Genomic DNA, 14,463 nt, shown 5'->3' with positions numbered 1-14,463 from the left:
CCAATCCCAAGCTTGGACTACCTCACTGGCAGGGCCAGCTGTCTAGTATTGTAATTTCAGAAGTCCTTTTTCTCCACCAGAAAATGCCTCCCCCACCTGCTAGCTAATGCCTGAAATTCCTTAATGGGGGGGAGGGGGGCTGCTCCAATGCATGGAGACCCAGAAATAGTTATGGACTGATTGAAAAACCAACGTGACATCTCATAGCTCTACTGCTTTGGGACAGCATTCTGGATTCAGAGCCAGGAAGAGCTGGAATCTCCTTGAGTTTGACATTTATTAGTTGTATGGCCACCATCATCACTCCTAAAATTTTCATTTCAGTTTAAAGTTTGTAAAATGCTTTAAGTAAATTATCTAATCTGAGCCTCGCAGCAACCTTGGGAAATAGGTGCTATATTATTAATCCCTATTTTACAGATGAGGAAAATGAGGCTAAGAAAAGTTAAATTATTGTCCAGGGCCATACAGCTAGTAAAAATCTGAGGCAAATTTAGAACTTGGGTCTTCCTAATTTCAACGTTTTATCTATCTCCTATGGCACCTCACTACCATAAGAAAGATTGAGTATACAGCTTCCCTGAGTCATTTCATCATCTATAAAATGAAGATAATCATGCTTATGGTACCTATCCAAAAAGGGTGTTATGAAGTTGAAATATCATGTATGTAGAAAATTTTGTAGACCTTAAAGAACTATTAAAATGTTCCTTGTGGTTGTTTGTACTATCCATGTGACCCTGGCTAAGTGATTTAACCAATCTGTTTGCTCACCTAGAAAATAATGGTGTTGGAATAGTTCAATCATTGAACATTTGTTGTATCTGTTATGTGTTGAGAAAGGATGCCAGATGTTGGGGACACAAATACAAAAGTGAGAACCTTCAAGAAGCTTACAGTCTAGTCTGGGATGCAAGATAACATACCTGTATATAGGTACATGAATGTGAAGATTTATGATACAATGGTAGTAAGTGGAAGGCTTGAACTTGAGTTTGGATTCCCTGGGTATCCTCTGCTTATAGAGTAAAGATGGTGGCCATGGAAAGGACTCTAACAGTCTTTGTGTAAAAGGGTGGTCAGACCTAGAGTTGGAAGGTCCTGGGTTCAAATTTGACCTCAGATATGTCCTAGTTGTGTGACCCTGGGCAAGTCACTTAACCCCCATTGCCTAGCCCTTACTGCTCTTCTGCCTTACACAGTATTGATTCTAAGACTGAAGGTAAGGGTTTAAACACACACACACACACACACACACACACACACACACACAAAACCCAAATATATTCTGATTTAACTAACCTTCTTACCTTTTTTTCCCCCCTAACCCTTACTTTCTGGCTTAGTAACAATTCTAAGACAGAAGGGCAAAGGCTAGACAACTGGGGTTAAGTGACTTGCTCAGGGTCATACAGCTAGGAAGTATCTGAGGCCACATTTGAACCCAGGTCCTCCAGATTCCAGGTCTGGCTCTCTACTCACTATGTTTACCTAGCTGCCTGCCTTCTTTGCTTTTGGTGGGCCTCCAATGAGTGAGGTTAAACAAAAAAAGCATTTTGGTTTAAGGATTAGAGGAGGGAATATGATCATTTTATTTAAATCTGTGAGGAACTGTTAAGTAGAAGAAGAAATATATACTTTTGTATCTCCTGAGGGCAAGATTAGACCCCCCAAAAGCACAAGTTACCAATAGTCATATTTTGATTCAGTTTAAAGAGAAACTAGGATTGTCCAAGAATGGCCCTGTGTTGGCGAAGGTATGGCATGTGTGCCTGGTGTGCCTGATGGGGCTGCTCCATTCTTCCTCTCCTGAGTTTCTTTTTTGCATGCCCCACCCCTCTGTCCAGCCACCCAATGTGAAGACTTCCTCCAATCTCTGGGGTAATGGGGGTGGGGTGCTCATAGGCAGCTTGAAAGTACCCTTAGGCATGTGATTTCTAACAGGTTTGCCAATGATGAAGTAGGCTATTTTATGAAGCAATGAGCACTCTGTCATTGGAAATGTTCAAGAAGGCATTTGATGCCACCCATTCACCCTTCAGAGGAATTGTGGTAGAGGGAATTCTTGTACTGGCTGAGGAGGTAGGACTAAGGGACCTCTGAATCTCTTCTTATCCTGAGATTTTGTAACAGCAGTGCCAAACATTTTGTTGCCTCTCTTCTCAAGCTTCTTTACATTTGACCTTGTGCCCCATTTAATCCTACCTTGGAAAGGTTTCCTATTCTCATCCCCTATAATATATTGCATGGGATTCATCATCATAGAATGTAAAATCAGAAAGGAGCTCAGAGCTCATATAGCCTCCCCTCCCCATTTTACTGGGAAAAGACCTTCACAGAAAAAGTGATTGGCCCAAGGCTATACCAGGGGAAGAAGTAGCAAAGCTGAGATTCACACCTACCTCTAGTGACTCTCCAGGGATTCAACTTTCAATTAAAACGGGAATTGTTTCTGAAGATTAAACTGTTAAAGAGTAGAATTATAAAGAAGCTTATTAGACCCAGACATGTTTATTTAAAACAGAAAAGCCCTTTCAAATGCTAATGTGGCGCATTCACTCCTCCAAGAGTCCTGAGCCCTCTTGGCTCTCTAATTACTAACACTGGTGTCAGAAAGGAAATAGGAAGCTGAAGAAGTTGTCAGTAAAAGGAACTAAACTATTGCCCCAGAGAGGGAAAACAATTTGCCTAGGGTTAAACAGCTAATAAGTGGAAGGGTATTTATTCTACCTTTACCTATTCTTAACTTCTTTTTACTGGTAAGTAAACTGTATTTCAAAGAGGTTACTCGGGTATTAAAACCCAGATCTCTTGACACCTAGTCCAATCTTTTTTTTAATCCTCACCTTACTCTTAGAATTAATAATACTGTGTATTTGTTCCAAGGAATCAGAGTAGTAAGGGCTAGGCAATGGGGGTTAAGTGACTTGCCCAGGGTCATACAGCCGGGAAGTGTCTGAAGGTCACATTTGAATCCAGGACTTCCTATATCTAGGCCTGGCTCTCAATCCAATGAGCTACCTGATTACCCATAGTCCAATCTTTTTAAACAAATTTTAGTCCAATGATCTTTTTGTGGCCATTGGCATAAGGGAATTGACTCTGCCCAAGAAACAGATGCTCATGCCTGTGTCAACCCTCTGTCTTCCCAAGATTCTGACCCCAGTCTGGTGGGGTCAGATTGGGTGAAAGGCACTAGAAACCGAGGAAGAAGCAAAGGGTATTCTCAGCATTTGGGAAGCCTTCTCCTAAGGAGAGGAGCCCATTAGATATAGAAATTAGTCAACTTTTATTATTTGACAAGATGAGGAAGAGAAAAGGGAAAAAAAGACCATAGCTTGAGGGACAGAGTGTATCAGCAAATTCTCAAGGACAGGAAGTCCTTGGAGTGACTTTGGAGGTTTCAAGAAGATAAGATGATAAGGTTGAGAGAGAGCTTGATATTTCCTGGTATGGGGGTGGTACTCCCTTAAAGAATTACCAGGCTCAGATGAATCTTTAAAAATGGAAGAATGAATTGACTGAATGGACACCTGGGTGCAGGTGAAGTCTGCCTCCGCTATGGAAAAGGAATCTAGAATTTTTATACCTTAAGGAACAGACACTATGGGAAGGTGGGGAGGGGGACCATCAAGGAGGATTAGGGGACATTCCCATGAGAGGTGTCTTGGTGGCTGGGGTAGAAGTGCAGGTCTACATTGTATATTAAGCCCTGACCATAAGTTGCCTGTCAGAGAATCTAGTGATGTTTGAGGAACACCTCTGTGCTCAAACCCTCATCATAAAACTAGGAAAAATGCATTTAAAACAGAAAGAAATGTATTTCTGAGAGAATCCTTTTGTTTATGCAGTTATCTCTTTGGTTGTACTAGGGCCAGTGTTCCGGGAGCCCAAGATCTAGGAATTTCTCACTACTCTTTCTGACCTAGGATTCCTCTAGAGCAGTGTTGATGAACCTTTTAGAGATAACATGCCCAAACTGCATCTTCAAGCTGCCTGTGAGCCCTCAAATTACTTTCGGAGAGCAGAGGAAGTGCTCACTTTGGATAACTGGACAGAGGGCCGGGGCATGTGAAAATTGTCCTCTGCCATAGAGAGGGAGAATGGAGTAGCCCCCTCCAGCAAGCCAGGGTATGCATGCCATGCCTTTGCCAACATGGCTCTAGAGATTTGGGGTGTCCAGTGGATGCCATACCCCCATTCCCATAATAGATGTCTTATCTGGAAATTTCTGGAGCTCCTTCTGGTGAGATAATGATCATCTTATCAAGAAAAAGTTCCTAGCATTATTTTCAGGTCCAGATACAATCAAGGTAGTGTAAGTTATTATTTCAAGAATTAGCTTTATTCCAAAAGGTCAGGAATCTCTGGAAAAAATGGAAGCTTATATCCATGTGATTAGTATAATCATTGTTCATTTTAGTTTCATACTTGTCTACCACTTGTACTATGGAAGAGATGAGGAAATGGCTTTATTTCACACCAACACCCCATATAATAAATATATTTATAATTACGATCACTTTCCCTAACATATAATAGAGTGCCATTTTTACTCTGTCCCTCCTCATTTGTTAGCATACTTTATCAAACATTACTCCCCTCTTCACACAATATAATTCACTGCTCTCCTAAGCACTAGAAGTGTCTCTAAACATAGGATCAATCTTGACCCAGGAGTTTTAGCACATTTGTATTTTCAATTTGTTGAGTTCTCCTCAGCTCTGCTGAATAGGCAACCCCTTGAACCTTTTCCTTTAAATGCTTATTTACATTTCTATAGTATTTGAAAATTGCTATTTAGGTACAAGAGAATTTAGTTGGGATAGGTGATAGGAAGGAGAAAGTATACAGCTGCCATAGGGAGAAAGGAATTATGCTTAAAGCTCAAGGTCAGAGGAAAGACACTAGAGTTGATAGTGGTGGTTCTGATCCTTAGCAAGATGACAGCTGCGTCCACTTACCTTGTCCTGCAGTGGGCTAGCTGAGTATAGAAGTTGTCAAAGGTTCCTGCCAATGACTATACAGCCATATGCAAAAACTCATGAATTCTGGATCCTCAGTTTCATGCTTCTATGAATCCAGAGTCCAGAGGTCCAGAATTCTTCTAGAGTTTCTGCCTTTGCTCCTGATGGTCATTTCTACTGGTGTGAATTGAACTTTTTGTGAGTGCACACCTGAAACTGGGAGTGGTAGGGTGAGCCAGTTAGAGAAAGTGTTTCTTCAGTGTTTAATAATCTCTGAGATTGTCAGACCTCAGATTCTTATGAGCCTGGGAAATGAGGAGAAAAGTCAGTAGCAGTGAGAGGTAGAGGCTTTTATTTGTTCAGGTAATCTCTTTGCTTGTAGCAATAATTTCTTATGCTTCTTAATCCACGCATAAGAGAAATGACCATCATTCTCACTGTTTCCTTTGCATTGCTCATTCCCCCACCCACCCCCAGTTTTAATTCTTGATTTAGGGTTTTGTGTAAGGGCCAGGCTTTATTCTGTGTTATGGTTTTGGATGGGGTGAACAGATCTGCTTGGTCCCATCCTTTGGTCATTTGAGTACCTCTACTTCCTGGAATTGGGCCCCTTGAGCTTGGAAGTTCAGAGCACTGAATTTTCAGGACCTTCTCAAGTTAGAGTTAGGGAACTCAGAACTGCTGGACCTGAGGACAGTGTCTCACTGCTTTGGCCTTGTTCTCATCTCTGATCACTGCTGGCAATCACTCCCTGCTACATCTAAGGTTCCTGCCTAGTGGTTTCCTGACTGTCCCTGGAGACTCTGTCTCAGGAGAACTCTCTAATTTTCAGCCTTTGGACACAGACCCTTGCAGTGCTATCTCTAGTCATGTTAGCAGTGCTGATACTAGATTTGATGATGGAACTCCTTTTCCTATCATTTGCAAGAATCAGGCTTTTTGTGGACCTCCAGAATAGAAAAAAAAAGGCACTTTATCATCCAATTAGATTTCTTGATCATTTGATCCAATACAAACTTCAGGATTTTGCTGGCACAGATAGGTAGAATATAAGAAGTCTGACTTCTGATCAAGCAATCATCTTGGCTAAAAGTTCTTTCCCTTGCCCTTGAAAATCATTCTTCATAACTTCCCTTTTTTTGTTAAAGCCATTACTATCCTTTCCATTACTTTGGTTTCTAACCTTGAAGTTATCCTCTACCCTTCAATCTCCCTCACCCCAGTATCCAATCAGAATTGCCAAGTCTTGTTGACTCCTAATTCCATCCCCCCTTCTCTCTGCTACTATAGTCTTAACCCAGTGTAGGTTTGATTGTATCGTCTCTCATCCAGACTATTGCAACAGCCTTGTAACTGTCTCCCTACCATTAGTCTCTTTCCCCTCCAACTTATCCTCTAAATAGCTGCCGAAATGACATGACTAAAACTGAAGTCTGACATTCTGCTGTTGCGGACCTTTGCTCCCTTTTATCTCTAGGATAAAATATTAACTCTTCTATTTGCCATTTAAAGTCCTTCGTATAAACTGCTTCTAACATCTTTCCATAATGGTTTCGTAAATACTCTCTTAGGGTCTGGGTTTTCACCCACCACCAAGGAAGACCTGTAGACAATGCAATCAGGCAAAAGGGCCATTTATTGAACTGGTGTGCACCAGTGGAAACTCAGTTACGAAAGTCTCAAGTTCCCTCCTTAAGGCTGGGCCTTAAATATCCTTCAGCATGTAGGTCCCCCCCCCACTACCTCCTTCCAGTCCTTCATCTGTTACACACCATTGTTGCCGGCATGTATGGCTCCTTTCAGCCCTTATCTGTTACATACTATGCTTGGAACCTTGGCATTTTTATGTTCTTGGGGCTTTCCCGGCCTCGAAGTTTTTATCTGGTACTCACTGCAGCTGGGACCTTGGCATATTTGTAGTTCTGAACTTCCAAGGCCAGGCAGCTCCTAGCTGAATTTCCAAGGCCAGGTAGCTCCTAGCTGAACTTCTAAGGCCAGGCAGCTCCTTGCTGAATTTCCAAGGCTGGGCAGCTCCTTGCTGAATTTCCAAGGCTGGGCAATTTTCCTGCTCAGACCTCCTCAGACCTCCCTCATTTCCAACTTCTTTTTCTCTTAGGGGGCAGAGGGAAGGCCTGCCCACTGAGGCAGCGTGTAGTTCCCAGCCTGGGGCTCGATAATGGCTAGGGGTTGGTACTGTGGTCGGAGGGCCAACACCTGGATGGCATCCAGCCGGTTTTTCACGAACCAAACAAGGCAGTTGAAAATGTAGGGGCCAATTGTTAAAAGTAGGATTAAGATTAAAAGGGGCCCTATAAGGGACGTGACTAGGGTAGTGAGCCAGGGAGAAGAATTGAAAAGGTGGGCATACCAGGGGCCGGCAGTTTCTCTTTCCTTCAGCCTGGCTTCTAGACCTTCTCGTAGCTTGCTCAGGGAGTCCCTAATAATCCCCAAGTGGTTAACATAGAAGCAGCATTCTTTGCCCAAGGCTGCACAGAGGCCTCCTTCCTTTAAGAAGAGGAGGTCCAGGCCTCGTCGATTTTGAAGAATAACCTCGGCTAAGGAGGCATGGGATTTCTCAAGGAAGTTAATGGAGGACTCCAGCCTAGCTATATCCTCACTGACTGCCTTGTGGAGGTGTTGGTACCCCTGAGCCTGTGTGGCGAGGGCGGCGATGCCCACCCCTGCCCCTGTCGCTGCTAAGAGGCTGGCTACAGTGACAACAATAGTGACAGGTTCTCGCCTCCATCGCCTAGACGATATATGGTTCCATGTTTGAAGGAGGTCCTGCTCAGCATAATAGGTCACCCGGGGGACTATTGTCGCAAGAATGCAAAATTCAAGGCGGTCATTGAGGAAGGTGGGAGAGATGCAAGGCTGGAGACCAGAGCGAGAACACAGCCATCGCGCCCTTGAGGGGGGATAAGATATTTCCCTCCCGGGAGGTGGACTGTAGCCGAGCAGAGGCGGGGATCTGGGCGGCTGGAATTGCCTGCCACCCAGGAGCCATTCCGAATGACTGATGAGAAAGTCAGGCCAGGGACGGAGTCTCCAGGGGCCGAGTCACCCCATCGGCACTGGAATGGGCTTTCCTCTCGAGAGGTGGTGTAGGAGGCATTCAGACTGAAGACTCATAATAAGGTGGGGATGCAGCTAGGCAAAGCCAGCAGTGTTCATTGAGGTTGGGTGAGGAATGGTTGAGGGCTGAAAAGGAGGCTTGTAGTAGGGGGAAAAGCGGGTTTCCCCATACCGGGTGGTGAAGGGGAACTTCGGCGGCAGGGGTGGAGTTCAGAGGCCACGAGGAGGTGGTCTTTTGCGGGGAGGGAGAATTGCTGTCCTTCCGCAGGAAGGGAGGCCCTGCAAGGGGAGGAGGCTTGGGGGTCCTGGCCGAACTGGGGTTAAGGACAAGATTGGGTCCCACCAGTATGGGCGGGGGTAAGATGGGCGTGAACGAGCCTCCCAATTGCGGCCCGCCATTGTGGGATCTGTACCACTGGATTCCCCAGGCCCTGCCCAGTACCCAAGATTGGTCAGTGGCCTGGAGGGGCTCCAGGATGAGCTGGTTGCACTCGATTTTCGGGTAAGGGTTGTGGCGGTGGCAGTGATGACCACAATCACGGGGACCCCATTTCACTGCCAACCAGGAGTCAGGGTTTGATGGGGTCCATGGGTTGCAGCCGTGCCGAGTATTCCCTCCAGTGACTATAGTCTCGCACCCCAACTTGGCACAGTAGTATTGGTTGGGCTGGTTGCAGTAAGGCTTCCCAGGATTAGAAGCAGGACAAAGGTAAAATACTCCAGTGTTCCTACAGATGGATTCAAGGGTTTTACGGGGGGGGGGCACATATGTCCTTAGGTCCCCATATAAGGTCACAAGTCTTGGTTTGAAGACTAGGAGTCCCTGAGGTTATGACTGTGGCAAGCACTGTGGAGTGTTCAAAGCTGATGAGAGACCATTTCCACGGCTGGTGGGAGAACCTTGCCTGTAGAATAGAGAGAAAGCAAGCGAGAGAAAGGGAGGGCAAAGGGAGGGTCGTGCTGTCCCGTGAAGTTTAAGCTTCAGAGGAGTGTCGGGATGGGAAGTGGATGTCCAGACTTCAGTGGCCTCTGTTGGGTCTGTGGTGGCCTCTTATGGGTCTGTGGCTCTCACGTGGGAGTAGTGGATCTAGGGGCTGATTCTGTCTAAGAGCTGAAGGGGTAACAAAGAGGGTTACATAGGGTCCCTTCCACCATGGCTGAAGGTTGGCCTTGCGGTGTCGCTTAACCCAGACCCAATCCCCAGGTCTAAAAGGATGAGGGTCATGGGGAGGGGGTCGGAACTGTGCCTGGAGCCTCGGCCAGAGGTCCGACTGGATCTGAGAGAGGGAGAGAACAGAGTCCTGCAATGAGGGGTTACCGGGAATCGTATTCGGGAAGGCAGAGAGGACGGGGGGATGGAACCATAAAGGATCTCATAAGGGGTGAGGGAGAGGGGCCCAGGGGTGTTGCAGGCTTTAAAAAGGGCTAGAGGGAGTAGCGTCACCCAGTCCTGGCCAGTCTGCAAGGAGAGTTTGGTAAGATCTCTTTTAGGGTCCAATTCAATCTTTCCACCTGCCCTGAACTCTGGGGGCTATACTCACAGTGTAATTTCCATTTGACCCCGAGACCCCCTGCCAGTGCCTATAGGGTCTTGGCCACAAATGCAGGGCCATTGTCCGAGCCTAGAGAGGAGGGCACCCCGAACCGAGGGATTATTCTTCCAGCAAGATCTTAGTGACTGCCTGGGCGGTCTCAGTCTTTGTTGCAAAGGCTTCAGGCCACCCCGTGAAGGTATCTACAAGAACTAGGAGGTACCGGAATCCAAATTTTCCAGGACGTACTTCAGTGAAATCGAGTTCCCAATGTTCGCAGGGCCGGGTGCTGCGGAGGCAGGTTCCGGGGTGCAAGTTCGGGTTTGCTGGCCAGGTCAGCTGGCAGGCGGTGCACTTGTCGACCAGCTCTGTTAGGAAGGACCGAGCGCCTTGAAAGCGAATCCGTCCCTTCCGGAGCAGTTCCTGGAGCTTGTTAGCACTCATGTGTGTGAGATGGTGGAGGTGGGTGGTCAAAAGTTGGTCAGCAATTCTAGGTAAAAGCAAGTTACCAGCAGGGTCCTGGAAGACAGACCCAACCGGCCATCCCTTCTTCCCTCTTACCCATTGGCGGTCACTGTCCGAATATTGTGGAGGGTCCGATGGGGGGTTCGGGATGAGGGATGGGGGGCCCGGTGGCTCCGGGCTGGCCTGAATGGGCAGCACTAGGGCATGGGCCCGGTCTTGCGTTGCAGCTGCCTTAGCTGCCTCGTCTGCCCAGCGGTTTCCCATGGCAGGAAGAGATGAGCCACTTTGGTGTCCAGGGGTGTGGACAACAGCAACTGCACGGGGCTCCCAGACGGCTGCGAGGAGATCTTGGATGTCCTCGAGGTGGGCCACCAGCCTCCCAGCCGAAGTGACAAACCCCCTTTCCCGGTATATCGGTGCATGCACATGCAGGGTCGAGAAGGCGTAGCGACTGTCTGTGTAGATAGTGACCTGCTTGTCCTTTGCTGCCCACAAGGCTGCTGCCAAGGCAATCAGTTCAGCTTTCTGTGCGGACGTCCCCTCGGGGAGGGAAGCGTCCCAAATGACCTGGCCAGTGTGATCTACTACTGCTGCTCCGGCTCTCCTACCTTGCGGGGACATGAAGCTGCTGCCATTGGTGAAGAAGAGGAGGTCCGGATTTGCCAGAGGGACGTCCTTAAGGTCAGGTCGTGCAGATATCGATTCCACAAGGATCTCTTGGCAGGAGTGCGTCTCGGTGTCGTCATCCCCAGTAGGGAGAAGTGTGGCGGGATTCAGGGTGGACACTACCCGGAAGGACAGCCAAGCCTCATTCAGGAGGCGCGATTGGTAGGGGGTCAGCCGAGCGTGGGACAGCCAGCGCGCCGGAGGCTGGCGGAGGAAGCTCTCAATGGCATTGGAGGTGGCAATGAGAAGTGGCTGGCCATGTGTGAGTTTGTCAGCATCCTTGACCAATAGGGCCACTGCTGCGATGATGCGGAGACAGGAAGGCCATCCCGCTGAGACAGGGTCGAGCCGTTTGGAAAGGTAGGCCACCGGCCGGTCCCAGGGTCCCAGTTTCTGAGTGAGGACCCCTTTTGCCACCCCCTGACATTCGTCAATGAACAGCTGGTAAGGTTTCTCTGGGTCAGGTAGGGCTAGGGCCGGGTCCTGCAGCATAGCCTTTCAGAGATCCTCGAAGGCAATATCCATGTCTTCAGTCCAGACCCAGTTTGAGGTTTCCCGGGTGGCAGCATAGAGGGGTTTTGCTGTCTCTGCAAAGTTGGGTACCCAGAGATGACAGTATCCCACAGATCCCAGGAATTCCCATACCTGCCGAGGCGAAGAGGGGGTGGGGATGGAAAGGATGGCCTGGGTCATGGCTGGGGTGAGCCAGCGGAGGCCATCGTGCAGGCGATAGCCAAGGAAGGTGACCTCCCAGCGGGCTATGTGTGCTTTCTTGGCACTGACACGATAGCCGGAGGCCTCGAGGCAGAGCAAGAGGTCCCTTGTAGCCTCCTTGCAGGATTCCTCTGTGGGAGAGGTGATCAGCAAGTCACCTACATATTGTAAGAGAGTGACACTGCCAGTGGCCAATTTTCCCACAGAGGAAACAGGGGCCCCGTGGGCATCACTCATGTGGTTGCCCATCAGGGGGAGTGGTCTGGGTTAACGCTGCCACTAGGACCTGGGTTGCCTGTTGTTGGTTCCGCATCAACTGCTTCCTAGCCTTTTCTTCCCTAGACTGGAGGTCCTGTAACCGCTTGAATTCTCATTCTTCGGCCTCATTCTGTCTCTGTTCCTGTCTAGCAATGTCCTCCTGTCTTAGTCGGTCAGCTCGCTCCTCAGGGGTCTCACAGGAGTTAAAAACTTTCTCTGCCACCTTGAGCAATTTAGTTAGGGATTGGGCCGTAAATGTATTGGCCCTCTAGAACTTCCTGCGAATATCAGGGGCAGACTGATTGACAAAGGCAAGAACAGCTGTCTGGCTATTGGGTGCTGTCGGGTCTACAGGGGAATAGATGCGCAAGGCTTTCTGCAGCCGCTCAAGAAACGCGGCGGGGGTCTCCTCGGGGCCCTGCCTCACAGAATCAATTTTAGCCAAATTAGTGGACTTGCGGGCCACTGCCCGAAGTCCAGCAAGGAGAGTCTGGTGATAGGACTGAAGATGCTCCCTACCTTGATCAGTGGCGAAGTAAGTCCCAGTCAGGCCGCTTGGTGGGGAACACCGCGACGAGGAGTGCAGGGTCAGTGGTGGGTCTCCCATCATCCCCAAGAATCAGCTTTTTACCTTCAGCAGTGATCCGATCACACTCCTCACTAGTGAAGATTATGTGGATCAACTGCTGACAGTTATCCCAGGTGAGACTATGGGTGAGAAAAATGGACTCGACCAGGTCTATTAGCTTTTGGGGCTGCTCAGAGAAAGGGGGGTTTTGGTGTTTCCAATTATACAAGTCGGATGAAGTGAAAGGCCAGTACTGGAAAACAAGGGGGCCCCATACTGTCATGGGCCCAACAGTGCAGACTGGTAGGACGGTGGTAGAGGAGGGGGTTTCCACTGGAAGGGGAGGTGGCTGCTGTATCGAAGGCACCTGTCCTCTGGTGCAGTGAGCTGGAGGGGGGTTGGGCAAGCCTTCTCCCTGCACGGCTGCTGCCTCATTTCCATCAGGGGGAAAGGGAGGGTATAGCTGGGGGTTATATGGAGGGGGCAGCATGGGAGGGTCAGGGAGGGGTTCCTTGGATGGTGGGAGGACCGGAGGTGGGAGGGGCAGGATGGACTTTTCAGGGTTAGGCTTCTCAGGCAGGCCCTCGGCCTTATTGTCCAGTGAAGCTACTAAGATGTGGATGGCTTCTGTATAAGGTTTTAACCAGGGTGGGGGGATCTAAGGCTAGAGATTGCTAGATCAGGATGTAGGGGACCTGGTCTGGGAGTCCTTCCAGTCCAGGGAGGAGGGTCCGGCTCCGGATGGCAGAGATGACACTGTTCTGCCAAGTACCTCCTTTGGGCCACCTGCACCCAAAGGAGGGCCATTCTACATTACAGAAAGTTTGCAGCTTTCCTTTATGAACTGTCAGACTCAGTTTTGCAGCCCTGTACTTAAAGTCAGTATAATGTTGGAGGACCAGGTCCAAGGGGGTGAACTGGTCCTGACCCATATTGTAGAGAGGTTAGGTAGAGAATGAAGAGATAGATCAGAGAGAGAAAGATAAGTAGGGGAATGATACTGGGGAGTTCGAAGAACCCCGATACTGTTGACTGCTTGTTGGAGGCCAGCTGTCCAGTCCCTTCCTTGTGGCCAAATAGCCCCAGTGTGTCTATCCCAAATCATCTAGGGATATAAGAGTCACCTAAGGCTATACAAAAATCACCTAGAGATTGTGGGGTGTCCCCCAGTCTCTCATAGGGGTGCAATATCTTCCCAAAAGGGGACTCAAACCCCTTTCCCAAGCTAGTTGAGAGCAATTTCAACCTGATGGAGATGCAGAACTCCATGCTCAGGGCTCTCTCAACCTGACAGGGACTTGAACCTCGTACTCAGGGGACTCTAACCACCTGAAAGTTCCAATTTCGGTATGCACCCTGGACCATATTCCTTCCCCACCCCAGGTCACAGACGCTTTCTCTGGTTCCTGACTGGCCTTCTCGCAAAGTACACAGAAATGGTGTAGTATAGAGTCCACACTCAGAAACAGGTGGGAGGGTTGGACAGGTGCCACGGGGCAAACCCCTCACCCCAGAAAGGGATGGGCCTAGGAGCTTGGCGTAGAATGTCCTGTATAATCCGCAGGCACATGTCATTCACTAAGCCTTATGCTCATCGAGAGTCCTCCCCTCCCCCATACACTTGCAGTCACCACACACACACTCTCTCACACCCCACTCAGCTCACCTGAAGGCCCGGTCCAAGGCAGTGCCCCTGGCCCTTTTGTCAAGGGGTTCCGAGGTGGGGGGAGGGCGAGCCCCCAAATGTTAGGGTCCAGGTTTTCGCCCACCACCAAGGAAGACCTGTAGACAATGCAATCAGGCAAAAGGGCCATTTATTGAACTGGTGCGCACCAGTGGAAACTCAGTTACGAGAGTCTCAAGTTCCCTCCTTAAGGCTGGGCCTTAAATATCCTTCAGCATGTAGGTCCCCCCCCACTACCACCTTCCAGTCCTTCATCTGTTACATACCATTGTTGCCGGCATGTATGGCTCCCTTCAGCCCTTATCTGTTACATACTATGCTTGGAACCTTGGCATTTTTATGTTACTGAGGTTTTCCCAGCCTCGAAGTTTTTATCTGTTACCCACTGCAGCTGGGACCTTGGCATATTTGTAGTTCTGAACTTCCAAGGCCAGGCAGCTCCTAGCTGAACTTCCAAGGCTGGGCATCTCCTTGCTGAACTTCCAAGGCTAGGCAATTTCCAGCTCAGACCTCCCTCAACTCATCCTTATGTAC

Source organism: Monodelphis domestica, chromosome 1 (genome assembly GCF_027887165.1).
Source record: "Monodelphis domestica isolate mMonDom1 chromosome 1, mMonDom1.pri, whole genome shotgun sequence".
Lineage (NCBI taxonomy): Eukaryota > Metazoa > Chordata > Mammalia > Didelphimorphia > Didelphidae > Monodelphis > Monodelphis domestica.
Note: the sequence above shows the minus strand (reverse complement) of the source record.